The 16033-nt window shown below is 36.7% G+C and overlaps 1 protein-coding gene across 6 annotated transcripts in view; it reads left to right on the top strand.

The window, feature by feature from the left end:
- Positions 1–16033, top strand: part of PDE4D (phosphodiesterase 4D) — a 1918796-nt gene that overhangs the window by 16131 nt on the left and 1886632 nt on the right. For 2 of the 6 annotated variants that reach the window (XM_069096352.1, XM_069096354.1), the window contains exons 2-3: positions 1401–1546; positions 2727–2866. The exons of 3 other annotated variants lie outside the window; for them this stretch is intronic. The gene's annotated coding sequence lies outside the window, so the exon portion shown is untranslated. The remainder of the gene's footprint in view (positions 1–1400; positions 1547–2726; positions 2867–16033) is intronic. One more of the 6 variants, XM_069096353.1, reaches the window with a different exon arrangement.

Here is a 16033-nt window from a genome sequence, read left to right as displayed (position 1 = left end):
AGGGCAGCTGGAGTACCTTTGGAAATTGTGCTGTGCTTTTAATGACCCCAAGTTTTTTGCTGACCAAGAAGCAAAGAAATTGTGGGAGTTGCAGCTGTAGCAGGGAGAGGGAATAATCTGTCCTTGGCAGCCAACCTAAGTCATTACTTCAAATGATCCATGCTGCTGTTTATATGGGTCCTCCCTCTAATGACACAGGTAACAGCCCCTCAGAGTCTTAGTAAATAGTTTAATGAATTGCCATGGCCACATTTATCGCCTGTTGGCCAATCTTCTGGGCCCGAGGCTCCCAGCTCTTAGTTGAACTGATGCTTGGATAGCAGTCCATCTCTGGTTCCGTAAGAAAGCTTTTCTAGGTTGTTCAGAGCTAGTGCATTGATTGTAATGAACAGTTTTATCAGTTTTCAGCATTTATTTCACTTTATTTCTATTTTCTGTTCAATGAGTCATGCGGTATACTGCCAGGAAGACCTCAGTTCAAGTCCCATATCCTATACACGCTGGCTATTAGTCACTTAATCCTTCAATTCTCTAGGTAACTTTCTAAGAGTGTAAGCTCCAGAAAAGGTGCTGGTCTGAATTTGGCAGTAGCAGCAAAGACCATTTGTTAGTCTAGTGACACCTTGCCATGGTGGTGCCAGGGCACACAGGCAGCTTGGGAAAGCATCTTTGGTCTCCTTTGGGTGAGATTTTCTTTATGGAGGAGCAGGTCTCTTTATCCAAAGTGCAGGCTGGTTTTGGAGCCTGTAGCCAAGTCTCCAGCGACAATACAGTCCTGGCCTGCTGGGTTTCCACCCTCCTACCGGCAGCTGTTTTAGAGCCTATGGTTCTCCTGATGTTATGTTTTCCTGAATATTTATATTTTAACTTCCACTTCCTGGAAGCCTTGTGTTCCTTAGTTAGAACTTGACCAACTATTGAGAATAATTGAACACTGTCTTTTACTGCATTTCCCAATCCCTGGGAGCTGTGATGCTTTCAGACAATTCTATCTTTTCTAAACCTTTCTTCTCCATTTCCATTCCTTGTCTTTTAAGAGCTGGGATACAGAATTATGTGCCCTTAAAAAAATAAACACGTGTGGGTGAGATTGCATTCAGCATTGAATCTGACCCATGCTTCATGTAGCAAGGTGGAGGTGAGGGGCACCTGTATTTTGGAGAAATTGAGCCCAGTCTCATGCAGAAAAATAAAGAAAGCTGACATGGAGAAAACTGCTGACTGTAAGCTATTAACAAGCATTTATTGAGCTCTGTGCCAGGTGCTATAGAGGGAATGTTATCAGGAAATCCTGGTGTGTTACCTTTTAATACAGTTTACCATGTATCATAGAGAAGTCCTTACTCATACACAATGTTGATTTTGATACGGTTTCTGCTTTCTCTCACTGCCTCAGTGAGACAAGGCTCCTTTCTGAAGTAATCCAGAGCCTCTCAGAAGAACAGAAATCCATGGGCACTTACTAGCATTCATGGGAAGGATTCAGAAACAGAAGAAGCCTTAGGCACCCAACTAAGGAAGCCTTCAGAGAATCCTTCAAATAGCAGTAAGGGGAATTGTTTTTTCCCCTCAAACCTTAGCCTGACAGGCCTTGTTAGCATGCCAAAAAGACTTAGGGCTGAGGTTCTTCAACTGGCGCAGGGGTCCAGGAATAATTTTCAAGGGGGTTTGTGAATTTGAATGCGAAAAAGGTTTTAATTTTCACTAATCTTTGCTTTCCTTTATAATTCTATGTATTTTATACATTTGAAAACCTTCTGAAAAGGAGTCCATAGGCTTTACCAGATTGCTGCCTCAGGCATCAGAGACAAAGAAAAGGCTGCGAATCCCTGATTTAGGGAGACCTCTTAATGTTCTCAGATGATCGCAAATTCTTAAAATGTTGGCTTCACTGTCTTCAAAGTCAATGAAGATGATAGAAATACTCAACTCCATGTTCTAACTTTGGCTGATGGGCCTCTGCTTTCTCTCCTAGGATGTTTTTGATCTTGGACAAATCCCTGAGGCTCAGTTTCCTCATCTGTAAAACAAGGAAATTGGAATAGGTGACCTTACTGATTCTTTCCAGTTGTATGACCCCATGGTTCTTTGCTATGCTCCTTGGGTGTCAATACAGGAAGAGTGTTTTACTGGCAAACTTGACCTATGTGAGAATCTTCCTGATTCTTTCTGTAGAGGCTGCTGTTCCATCCTTGAACTCTCTGAGGTCTGTTCTCACTTGATTGGAATAATTCATAGGCAAGAGAGTATTTACCAGATGAGGAAAAAACTGCGATGTAGCAGTGACTCTGGGAACTTTATGAGTAGGTTTTAGCCTACACAAAGGGGAAGCACTGTGTTTGACTTTGCCTTCCTTTCTTCTTTCCCTCTTTCATAGCAATTTGTGAACTCCTCTTTTTTTGAATGATGTGGCTTAGGGAATATATGGAAGGAAAAAAAGGTTCTTTTGTCTGACACTTCTCATACTTAACTCACTGTCCTTTTCTTACAGCTTACCTAACGTCACAAAAAATTACTGTCATCAGTTTTTGACAGAACTCATTCTATCCATATATTAAACTGCTTTGACCCTTCTCAATGTTTATAAATAATAAACAAATATGACTTGAAGGATTATATGCATTATCTGTTTTTAATCTTGTCCCATTTAAAGGTCTCTTAAGACCTAATGTGTGAATTTTATTTACTCTGAGATTTGAACAGCTGTGGCTTGTCCATTTTAACAGGTGTTTCAGGTGATGATGTCCTAGAAGTAACAGAGTAAGGTGTCAGCTTGAAATTGGTACAAGCTACTGCCTGTCTCATTAGTACAACTGGGCATTAAGTACCAGCCAGGGAAATACTCTGAGTTCAACCTTCAAGAGAGGTAAGCAATTTCCATTGGGGAATATACGGATTAGGAGTATCTAAAGATTATTTGGACACTTGGATTTGATCCAGAACTGTGATTTTGTCTATGTAGGGAGCTCCCTTTATGGAAATTCCATCCATTGATGCAGATTGGCAGTCTCTGTGTAAGTTATAATCTTGTAGGATCCCTTGGGGGCCACTCAGAGGTTAAGTAACTTGATGGTGGGTAGTCTCATAGCCAGTATATGTCAAAGGAATGACTTTACATCTAGGTTTGCCTGATTCCAAGGTCAGTCCTTTATGTGCAACAATACACTTCCTTCTTGTGAGGATCACATGAGACGATATTTTTAAGAAGTGCTTAGAACAGTATCTGACACATAGTAGGTGCTATATTAAGTCCTATTCCTTCCCCCTTCCCCCTCTGCCTTTACCCTGCTGCCTTCCCCTCCTTTCATTTTGGCAGTTTATTGGTGACATTTTAATTGAATTGAAAAGCAAGAATCAGCAAAGTAAGATAGGTGCTCGATTATAATAAATTAACTTATTGCTCATTTTAAGTTTATAAGGCAGCTATTTGGCATAGTGTATAAAATGCTGGACTTGGAATTAGAAAGACCTGGCTTCAAATCTGCCTCCATTAACTAGTTGTGTAACCCTGGGCAAGTCTCTTAACTTCTGTTTGCCTCATTTTCTCCATTTGCAAAATGGAGATAATTACCTACTTCTCAGGATTATTTGTAAAGTACTGTGCAATCGAAATCCGATATAAATGAAAGCTATTATTATCATCATCTTTATTATTTTTATAGCCCACCAAAGTTTCATCTCCTTTTCTGTGAAAAATTGTGTTTTCTAACAATTGAGGGGTTTTTTTTGTTCTGATATATGGAAGCTTGGAAAGAGATATGCTAAAGTTCAGACATGTTTTAATTCTTTCTCACCAAAGTCTAAAGAGAATTTCCCATCCTTTTGATTCAAGTTCTTTGAAAGAATGACCAACTGTGGGAATGCAAATGCAGTGTAAACCAGAGAGGAAAGGGCTTCATTCCAAAATGCTGTAAATAGATATGATTTAAACAAGCAAATAAGAGACATATTCTTAACAAATTTTCCACAAGGGAAATTACTGAAAAGAGGTGGAATAAAAATAGAAACTCTCCAGTAGAAATGAATGACTCAGGTTTTCAGTGGCTTTTTTGCCAGTTAAATTTGGCCATTGTTTTGAAGTTGCCAGTAGCAGAGAATAGAAGCCTCATCATGAGACTTTCCCAGGTATTACCTACTTATGGAGTTGAAGGATAAGAATGAGCCAGTCTTCAGTCTAAAATGTCAACCAAGGATAAAGTGCGGACTCTGCACACCCTAATAATAACGATAGCTAATGTTTATATAAAAATAATGCAGAGTGCTTTACCTATGTTATCTCATTGGATTCTCACAACAACCGTGGGAGGTAGGTGCTCTTATTATCACCCCCCATTTTGCAAACAAGGAAACTGAGGTGGAAGGAAGTTTAATGACTTTCCTAGAGTCCCACAGCTGGTAAGTGTCTCAGGATTCAGGATTCAGGCTTCCTGATCCAGGCCTTTGTGAGTCCTGGTTCAGCACTCTGTGCCATGTACCACCTAGATGCATGTAGAGTGCCATTGAAGAGGTTGTTCTATAGTTAGACAAGACTCACAAAGGTGTATAAATACAGGATGCATATGAAGAACCATTATATTGCCCTCTCAGAAGGCCAAACTGTGGTGCTAGTTGCTGCGTAAGGTGTACCGAGGTAAGAAAAAAAGGCAGAACTCTTAGGAGATAAGTCCTCTGACCTTTCATGACACTTGGGATTTCCACTGAAACCACCCATTCACATGTTCCCGATTACTATCCAATGTCCCCAGGCATTCCATTATCCTGATTGGAGACTCCTGGGGGCCCAGACCTGTACCATGCAGATACCACATCTGTTACAGCTCTCTCCTCATTGCTTCCCAAGTGCTAGAGGTGTTCCATGGAGTGGGTACTGGGACCCACTGCTCACATTAACTCCTTAGCTAACTGTAGTGGATGGAGAAGAGGTGACATATATTACAGATATTGTGAAGGGAGAAATAGTAGGACTTGGTAAGAGATTTAATATATGTGGTGAGGAGGAGAGAAGAGTCAAGGATAATGCTATGGTTGTGAGCCTCAACACAAATAGGGAAGTATGGAAAAGGAGGACAGATAATGAGTTCAGCTTTGGATATGTTGAGTTTAAGATGTATATGGGACATCCATTTCATGATGTTCAAAAAATAGTTGACAGGATGAACCTACAGGTCAGGAGAGATGCTATATAAATAGATCTGATAATTATCTGTATAGAAATGATTATATAGATTATATAATTATATAGAATATATATTATAAATATATATTTATAGAAATATAACTAGATCCTTGGGAGTGGATGAGATCATCAAGTCAGATAATCTAGAGGGAGAAGAGTTCCAAGAACAGATCCTTGGAGAATACCAATAATTAGTGGGTCTGACTTGAGGAAGAAGAGATGGAATGGGCAGATGGAGGGAGAGAGAATTGGGAGATAGCAAAGTCATTAGAGTATTTAGGAAAAGAGGATGATCAATAATGTTAAAAGCCTACAGAGAAGAAGTTAAGATAAGCCGGAGAAAAGACCATTAGATTTGTCAATTAAAATATCATTGGTAACTTCTGCAAAAGCAGTTTCAATTAAATGATGGAATCAGAAGCCAAAATGCAAAAGGGTTTTTTGGAAGACAGTGAGAAGAAAGAAAGTGGTGGCACTTATTTAGATGACTTTCTCAAGTTTAAGCTACAAAAGGCAAGAGAGCTATAGGATGGTTAGATCAAGTGAGGGGTTTTAAACAAGACAGGAGACATGGGTATGTTTCTAGGCAACAGGAGAACCAGCCAGTAGAAAATAGGTTTGTACCGTACCGGAAACCAAGAATTAACCAGAATTGTGGAGGTAGTCTGGTCAACAAAGATTTTCTGGTTAACTTGGGGTCAAGGGAGAAAATACTTGTTCTTAACCCTATTGCTGACTTTCTTAAGTGTGTGACTTTCCTTCCTGTTAGATGTAACATAATTTGATCTTTGATCAAAGTTCTTTCAGTGTCTCTGAGTCTTCCATATGAACACCACTATTTTATAATATTGTGGGTGCAGGAGGATCTGGACCTCAGCCTGAACCTAGATTGATTCCCAGCTGCTTTTTTTGTTTTATTAAAAAAAAAAAAACCTAAATTCCTGCCATGTTTCTTTTTCTTCTTTTTTCTTTTTATCTCTCTTTCCTAAAAGTGGAGTATGTTTGTGTGCATTTGTGTGTCTGTTTGGTATGGGGGAGTAGAGTTGAATGTAGGAAAAGGTGGAACATATGAGTGAAACATTGTTAATTGAGGACTCTGATAAAGTCGATTTCTGATGATCCAAAATTTCACTATAATTTTTACTTGGTGTTATTTTGCTAAATAAACTTTCCTCAATGATTTCTTTTTTCCCCATTTGCCTGGGAACTCTTCAAAAGCAAGGGAAAAAGGGGTGGCTAGGTGGTACAGTGAGCAGAGCACCGGCCCTGGAGTCTGGAGGACCTGAGTTCAAATCCGGCCTCAGACACTTAACACACACACACACACACACACACACACACACACACACACACACAAGCCTACTTGTGTGACCTTGGGCAAGTCACTTAACCTCAATTGCCCTTCCAAAAAGCAAAAAAAAAAAAGTATAAAGAAAAGCAACGGAAAAAAGTTGTACCACTTGAAAATTTAGCTCTTTATGAGAATATCACTTGTTGCAACTGTCTTGGTTTGGTTGATTAATCTTTCCGGTGATACCTTACAGTGTACTTTAAAGATTTTATTATTTGGACTATATTTAATGAATCCATTGTAGAACATATTCTTATTTATTTACAAATTATGACAACAATTTTAGTTACATTTTCAATTTCCTACCTTTGTGCATTTGATTTTCCTTCTTGGAGGAGTTGTCAGTTACTATTGTCATTGGTCATTTGTTAATTTTTTTTCAATTGAAATCTGGTTTGCATGCCATCCTTAACTCTTCTCTTCTTTTGTCTCCCTAACCTTCCAGCTCTTCATCCTGATGTTTACCCTTTTATTTTCTCCCTTGAGCCCTCTCACTGTATTACTTCATTTCATTACCTTTTTTCCTTTCTGTTTAGTTCTCACCATTGTCTCTGCCATTACCTCCTTTCTTCCCTGGCCTCTCTTTGATTTCTCTTTTTCCCCCCTCTTTCATCTCTTTCTTTTCTTTTGTTTCTTCTTTCTTTCATCTCTTTCCTTCCTTCCTTTTATTTTTCTTTCATTGCTTTCCTTCCTTCCTTCCTTTTTTCACACTTTTTATTTATTCTTTTGTTTCCTTTTGTACCTTCTTCCTTTTCTTGGTCTCCTCTCATACCTCTCATTTTTTGTTTCTGATTCTTTGTGTCCTTGGGGACTTGGGTTTTGAATACCAGTATTGCTATATAGCTTCAGGCAAGTCACTTACCCTCTCTTGGCCTCAGTTTCCTCAAGTGTATAAAATAAAAGGATTGGACTGAATGGTTTCTAACATCCCATTCTAACTCTGTATGCTTTGATCTCTCTATTTAGCATTCTGTCTTTCTCTTTCACTGCTCCTGATTCATTGTTTTTGTTCTTTACTACTTTCTGCCTCTGTCTCTATCTCTTCATTCATCCTCAGTGTTTCATCCCTCCATGTAAAGTGTTGCCAATCTACAATAAATGGACAAGTCCAAGAGATTATTGAGTGAAAATATCCAAGTTACTAAAAGGTAAAGACACAATTTTAGCTTCACATGAATTCTGTCTGAAGAAGGAAGAAAAGACATAATAATGCAAAAATATATGAGATGTACAAATGTACAAATAAATTTTTTCCTCTAAAAATCACTGAAAAAGTAGCTTGTTGTCACCAATGACATTTATGGATAGTTGGAGAAGGTCTAGTGACTTTCATGAGGTTGTAGCAAAAGGAGTATGTAGGTTAGAATTATATTTATCAGCACCCCAAGACTGTCATTTCATTAGTATGAATTCCCTCCCAGTTTTGAAGCTAAGTCCTAAGGAATAACCTGAGGCAGATGGCAATGAAGTGACTTGGACAGGGTCACATAGAATCATTGTTAGAGACATTATTTAAAGGCAAATCTTCCCAACTCCAAACCCAAATGCTATCCACTGAACTACACTGCCTCATTTACCAAAATATGTAGAAAAATTAGGAACTAGGGACACACTTACAATTTGTATTACTACTTGGAAAAAAAAACACCAATGCTTTTACATTGATTTGAACATTTCCTCCATTTTTTAAATTTATGCAAAGAAGATGAATAGCAATCACATTATTTAAGTGAAAAGAGTGCTGGATTTGGGCTAGGATTCCATTTTTGCTCCTAACTACCATTGTAACCCCAGGAATCATTTAATTTTTCTAGAACTCAGTTTTCCCACCTGTAAAATGAACTCTAAGGGCCCTTCCAATTCTATATTCACAATCCTATAATCTTTTAATACATAAATAAGAACTTAAATCATGATTTACTCTTCATAAGATGGATTATAAAGTCTTCTGAGATAGTAGGATTTGCCACTGGTATTCTATTCCCAATGATCTATATTTTGTAATTATTTACAGCTAACAAGGCATTTATGATCTGTTTTCTGTCAGTCTCTAGTGAAGCATTGCTGGCAAAGGGTTTTCACGACTTGAAATTTTTGTGAGCAAGAAAATCTGGTTAAGAAAGCAAATGAGTCAATAAATTCTCATAAGACTATAATCTCTCCTTTGTGGCATAAATTAGATATCCACTCATAATTGTGGAATAATTCCCAGCTTTGCAATTAAATAATCTGATATCCACAAACACACATGCCAATCTCCTCCTAGAATGTGAGCTTTCAGAAAATTTACTTTTCAACAAACACACTAGGTTTTTAAATAGACACATCATTTCCTCAAAATTGCTTTTTGGAGAGCTGCTCTCAGAAGACTGGAGTTTGAAATAGTAGAGGTAGGAGACTTCTTATTACATATATATTTGAAATGTTTAATTTGTAGATAAAAATTTTTCCAGTGCCACATTTATGCTAATTTTAATTTGCATATGACAAAGCATTTAGTTTACATTCATTTTTGAGGGTTAGCTCTGCATCTAGAACTAGTTTTATCATGGAGAAGGAGAAAACTTTGATTTGGGAAATGTGACATTTTTTTTCACATGGAATTTGAATGAAATCTCAATTTAGTACTGTAAAACAGCTCTTTGTCTAAACCCAGCTTTATGGGTTTTTTACTAGCTACAATACTTGGTTTTCCACACTTTATTTACTTCTCCAGTCAGTGGGTTTGATGAAGTGTTGGGAGGCTATGTGTGACATTTAAGAAGTTTGAGAGGTATGATTTTGGGGGTAATTTAATTATTTTATTAATACCAACATGTTTATTAATAAAAGGATGGTAATTTGACTCTCTTAGAGTAAAGACCCCTCATGGTGGTGGGCTCCCTTGGAAGAGTGGGTGTTCCTGAAGGTGTCAATCAGCTCTGATTAGTTAATGAGAGAATGATTATCACAGTGAGAGACTGAGCTGTATTACAATGAGGGTCTTGGGGTACATGACTTGGATCACCCAAATCTTGGTCAAAGATACTTATCAGTTTCCATGTCACCTGTCTGACAAGAAGGAGAATACACATTTTCCCAGATCTGTCTGAGTAAATACGTATGAACAGGAATCTACCCATTAACCTAAACTTAGAATTTCTTTTGCTCTTTTTGATTAGATCTCAGCCATCCCAATTGGATATGTCTTTGAGAGAGATTTCGCACCCTGGAGGATTTCTGGATTAGGAAGTAGAAAAGGAGAAAACCTTGGTCTCAATACAATAATTAGTTATTAAATACAAGAGAGAAATACTTATCTCAGTATATATTGATGGAAAGGAACAAATGATTTAATGGAAGTGTAAAGATTTAAAGGAAGTCTTGTACAACCTCCTCGTTGTATAAAGAAACTGAGTCACAAAGAGATGAAATGACTTAGTCAAGGTCACTCAGGTAGCAAATTGTAGAAGCTGGTTTTGAACCCAGTCCTAGGAACATCATATCCCTTTTTTCCACTCTATATGTCCTAGAAGAGCTTATCTCCGATATGTAGAAGTAATGAATGAGAGGACAACTGGGCAACAATGGGGAGGGAGGCCATGAGTGGTAAGAAACTGGAGGAACTCATTTCAACCTCAGTGAAGAAGTGAGCCATAGGAAGAAGAAATTGAAAGGAGAAGCAGGGTTTAATGAAGGATTTTTGTCTATTTGTTTTTAATACAGGGAACCGACTTCTTTCAGAGCTAAGTTCCTCAATTCAAACTTAGAAAAGAATTCAGACAGGGCCTGCAGATATGTACAGATTAAATTGTTTCCTTTAATCCAGAATGGGCCTCCCTTCCCTTTCCTATAAAATGAGACTGTTGGTCTAGGTGACCTCTAAGGCTGTCTCTAGATTGAAGGACTCTCTGAATCCCTGATTCTAAGCATGGTTTGGGAGCTACCTTATAGAAGCTCTGGTCCAGCATATTTTAGAGTATAGGTGGGTTCAAAAAGGGGAAGGGAAAATAAGCTGATACTTGGTCTGGTCTATTGAAAGAGAGCTTCTGGCCTTTGATTCTTAGCACAATTGAACTTTTAGTATTTTTTTTTCAAATTTCATTCTAAATATAGTCATTATTTAAGGACTGTTATTAGAGACTGTGGTTGTGCTAGGCCTCTTGCTCTTCTGACTCTTACTTATTTTGCCCCTTGTCAGATTATTTTATTGTTGATTGACCCTGCCCAGAAGAAAGCAGGAAAACTGCAATTCCTCCCTTTTAGAGATTGTCTCTCTCCCTCTACTACATGGAAATATTCTGAGCATCAAGAATTCATCCCTCCTCACCATCATTATTATCACCATTTCATATTTGTTATTATTATTAATATCACTTTGTATTTTCTTAGGTATACCATCAATTTTTGGAACAATTCAGAAACTAGTACAACGTGTAAAAGGATGACTAGTAAATATATTCTGTTGTTGACACAAGGAGATAAATCACACTTTTCCTCTAAAGAGATTGGCATATTTTCTGCCATCTATCAACAGAAATTTAGCAAGCAACCAGCATATCCCTGGAACTGTGCTAGGCACAAGGAACAAACACAAAGACAAAAATGAAACCATTTTTGCCAGAACTCGTCCCATCCATGGCCCAAGGAACTCATGTGGTGACTTTCTATACTCAACTAGATTTTATCTTTATAGATCCACAGAGCATATTCTTTGGAGTTAGAGAAAGGAAAAAAAATCTTTCTTTGACTATTAGTTGAGAGGCAGAGAAGCCAATTTTCCATACCTAAACTAAACCTATAGATGGTTTTCCACTTAGAATTTTCATCTTAAGAAAGTTTGGAGAATACGAAGAAGTAGATTAAAACAGAGTAAGTATTTTTCCATCCTTGAGTAACAGAAGCTTTTTATTACCTCCCTAAAGTCATACAGTTATTAATGAAGGCAGGAGTCTCATCTCTTGGTTTTCAGTTAAATGGTCAATCAGCTTTTGTCTTCTTTGGATGATAGTCTGAGTCAATGTCTTTTTTGGGTGGGGGGTAGGGGAAAGATGGGAAGAAAATTTGTAACTCAAAATCTTGTGGAAATTAATGATGTAAACTAAAAATAAACATAAAATTTAAAATTAAAAAAGGTTTTTAAGTCTTTCATAGTTGATTATTGTTACATTTCTGTTATTGTGAACCATATTCTCTTAGTTCTGCTTACTTCACATTGTATCAGTTCATATAAGTCTTCTCAGATTTTTCTGAAACTACCACCTTCATAATTTCCTGTGGAAAAATAGTATTCCATCACAATAATATGCCACAAGTTATTCAGTAATTCTACAAGGGATTAGCATCTCCTCAGTTTCCTATTCTTTGTTACCACAAAAAGTTACTATATTTTTGTACATGTGGATCCTTTTCCTTTTCTTTTGATTTCTTTGGCACAGCTAAGAGTGCTATTGTTTAGTCAAAGAGTATGCACAGTTTTATAGTCCCTTAGGCATACCTCCAAATTGTTCTCTAGAATGGTTGGAGCAGCTTGTAGCTCCATTATTAATGGATACATTACCATAATAGGTACATTAGTGTGCCACATCCACTTCCCATATAGCATATTTTCCATTAGCCAATCTCATAGGTGTGATGTGGTATCTTAGAGTTATAATTTGCAATTTTCTAATTATTAGTGATTTAGAGAATTTTTTTCATATGACTATTGATCTCTTTGATTTCTTCTTCTGAAAATTTCTATTCATATCCTTTGACCATTTATCAATTGGGGAATGTTATTTATTTTTTATACATTTTTCTCAGCCTTTATATATTTTAGGTCAATGTCTTTTACTTTCTTTATTTCCCATTTTTTTAGGCATCAGTATGGTGACGTAGCACCTATATTGATGACATTCCCAATTCATCAAAGTATCAAAGAATAGTTCTTTTCAATAGGATATATTGAAATTGACCATAATGTTGTATTTTCACCTTTATATTTTATTCTAATTTGATGTTTATTTTGGCCTTGATTCTAAGGAGGTCACGGTCTGATTACACAGATAGATGTGGGGCAATTATTCTATATTAGTAATAAATTACAATATTAGTAACCTACTGTTTCCTCTCTGTTAAGATTCTCTTTCTTTCTTTCTTTCTTTCTTTCTTTCTTTCTTTCTTTCTTTCTTTCTTTCTTTCTTTCTTTCTTTCTTTCTTTCTTTCTTTCTTTCTTTCTTTCTTCCTTCCTTCCTTCCTTCCTTCCTTCCTTCCTTCCTTCCAAATATTATTTGACATTTACCTTGTACAGCGATTTCTGATTCCTCTTAAAAAAATATTCCTGCTATATGGATAAGAGTATTCTGAGTGGTGACTTGACTTTTGACCAATTTTGTTTTTTTTATACTAAATCCTATTTTTGACATATTTTTAATAGTCTTCCCTAACTCTTAACTGAAATAAGAAAGTATTAAAATATGTTACTGCAAAAAAATTCAAGGCTCTTTGCTCCCCTGGACTAACCTTTACTGTGAAAGAAGTAACAGGGAAAGTTCTAGGAGCCATGACAGCAAAACCAGAAGTCCCCTTCTAGATGAGCAGAAATCATTCTATCCCTAGTCATGTTCTCTGGTCCAACATTTTACAAATGTTGAAAATTTCAGCATTTGGCAATCAGTCCCAACTTCTCAGTACCTTCCTAGCACTGTGGATTCTCTTATAGTTATCTGTGTGTGTGTCTCATCCCCCTATTAAACAGAAAGCTCTATGAGGGAAGTAGCTGACTCTTACCTAACTTTTGCATTTCTTTTGAAGCCTAGAAAAAAGTTTGGCCCACAGTACTGCAAACACTTCATAAATATTTGCTGAATTGAACTGAGCTGGTGATTGTCACAATCCTTTGAACTGTGGAAGGCCATTGTAAAAGTTATCAAAGTTCACTCATTCAAGTACTTTTCAAATAGCTCCTTGATAAAGATAACTGTAATAGCTATTCTTGGAGTTCCATGTTTTATTCTTTACTTGGTCATTGGTTAAACCAGTAGGCAGTGTTTAGCAACTCATGCTATTCTTAATGTCTCTAAATAGAAGATTAATAGTATTAACACATCCCCTTTGAACTCAAGGTACTTATAATTAGATAGCCATAATAATTATTAGTCTGCAGTCAAATTGAACATCCTTGAAAAATTTAGTCATTCCAATTTCTTGTAGCAACAGTATAGATAGCTTGGTGTGAGTTGGGAGATCATTTCTTTGTTCCATTTGATTTGACCTTTAATTTTCTTTTGAGGAAGTATAGAATGGGTAATATGATTGTCATTTTGCAATTGATTAAATTGAGATTAAGTTATATTCTCAAAATTATAATAAAATCAATATTTAAACTAAACTTGAATTCAGGTCTCTTAATTCATATTCCTATATCCTTCCTGATAGATTCTCATGTTTTTTAATACCTTCAAAGATGCCAGGGAGATCATTACTAGAATATTTTGATAATGAGAGAAGCAAATTTTATAATTGTTCATTTTATAGTAAATTCCCATTGTCTAAAATGGTTGGAGAGTAGTTTAATATTCTGATTAACTGAAATGATATTTTGTGTTAAACTTTAACATTGACCATATAACCAACCATATTTGCTTAGTAACTATATCTACCCTAATTCATTTCAGTGCATGAAATATAATATTTTTGTCACTCCTACTAAGTCTTCATCAAGATTCTTTATCTAATCATTATGTCATTTATCTTCTTATCTGTTATTAATTTTCAAAGATAATCTATAAACTATAATTTGTAGATCATACTATCTCAAAAGACTTTCTCATTAATCTCAAACAATGTAAACTATGTTTTGTTAAATTCTTATTTCTGTATTAAAAGACCACAGGATCATAGATTTAGCATGGGAAAGAAGGAAAGAAAAAGCATTTATTAAGTGCCATATACTGGGCTAAGCACTTTACAAACATCTCATTTGATCTGTTAGAGTTCATCTAGTTTAAGCCACTCCTTTTTTTCTTTTGATGAAAAAACTGAGGTTCAAAGAAATTAGGTGATGCCCAGGGTCACACATGGTAGTAAGTGGTGAAGCTGGAATTTGAAACTAGATGCTGTCCGTAATTCTTTCCAGAATTCTAGTAATATGTCTATTTTTCATTTTTCAGTGACATAATAGAACAAAGCATACTTAACATGGAAAATTTTAACACAATGGACTATGATTCAGAAGGTACTTGAGGATTTTGTAGTCACAGGCTATTTGTTAAGAGCATTATTTATCCCTGTTATTGAGTGGCTTTGTGGAATAGAGGATAAGAGTACTAGACTTAGCATCAGGCAGACCCAAGCTCACTTCTTGCCTCTGATACATACCAGCTCGGTAATACATCATTCAACAAGCATTTATTTAGCACTAACTATGTACCAGGCTAAGTGCTGGAAATTCAAAAATACAAAAAGAGTCAAAACTCTCCAGGAGCTCATCATCTAATGGAGTTCATAATGAAATACTAATGATGGGCAACACACTGAATCTCCCTGAGCCTCAGTTTCCTTTTCTGTTAAATGGGCTGTAATGGGAATGTAAATTTGTAAGGTCTTCCCTGCCCCTAGGCTAAAGTGCACCTGGAGCCTGGGGTGGGAGGCTTGTTTTTCAGTAGATATTTCTTGATTGGCCAGTGAGTCAATAAGGTTGTTACATTCTCTGAGCCAGGAGAAGGCTATATAAGCCCTGATGTGTAGCTTTGTTTTGGGGCTCACTTTGAGAAGTGTTCTGTGATTTGATATGGATTCTGGGAAGCCGTTGTCCAGAGGCCCCCGGCTTTGAAAAACCCAGATGTTGATTTGGTATGGATGTAATGGTTGGACATTTTGGAAAGCTGTCTACTTGATCTGTTTCTCTGTCTTGATACTTCTGCCTGTATACTTTGAAGTTCAGGGTGCTGACCTTTCCCCCCTGAACAAGGTAAACGATATATGTTTGACTGATTAAAGTAAGCTTGTTAACCCATTTTGAGTTGCTTTCCTTTAACAAAGCAGATCCAAGAACCTGTATAAGCAGCCACCCTGAGGACGCTTGGGGTGCTTGCTGCTACATGGGTATAATACCAATAAGTCAATGGATTGTAAATCTGGAAATGGAGGGGAAGTCAGTCACCATCCAGCCCAACAACTTAATTTTACATATGAGTAAACTAAGGCTTTGGGAAGTTAAGTGATTTGCTCAAGGTCACACAGGTAGGAAGTATCAGACAGAAGATTTGAACAAAACTCCTCTAACTGTAGAGTCAGTATTCTTTCCATTGTACCATGCTACCACATTTAAAGTGCTTTATAAATATCAACTATGGTTATTGAAATGATGTAGGTTTAGATTTGGAAGAGACCTCATAGGTCACCTAATCATAGAATCATAGATTTAGAGGTATCAGAGGTCATCTAGTCTAACCCTTTCATTTTACAGGTGAGTAAACTGAGTCCCAGAGAGATAAAATGATTTTCTCATGCTCACACAGAAAGTATGAAATAAGTCAAAATTT

This window comes from Petaurus breviceps, unplaced genomic scaffold (genome assembly GCF_028583685.1).
Source record: "Petaurus breviceps papuanus isolate PSGF00001 unplaced genomic scaffold, PetGlider_PUasm1.0 229, whole genome shotgun sequence".
NCBI classification, from domain to species: domain Eukaryota; kingdom Metazoa; phylum Chordata; class Mammalia; order Diprotodontia; family Petauridae; genus Petaurus; species Petaurus breviceps.
Note: the sequence above shows the minus strand (reverse complement) of the source record. Positions and strands in the feature narration are given on the sequence as shown.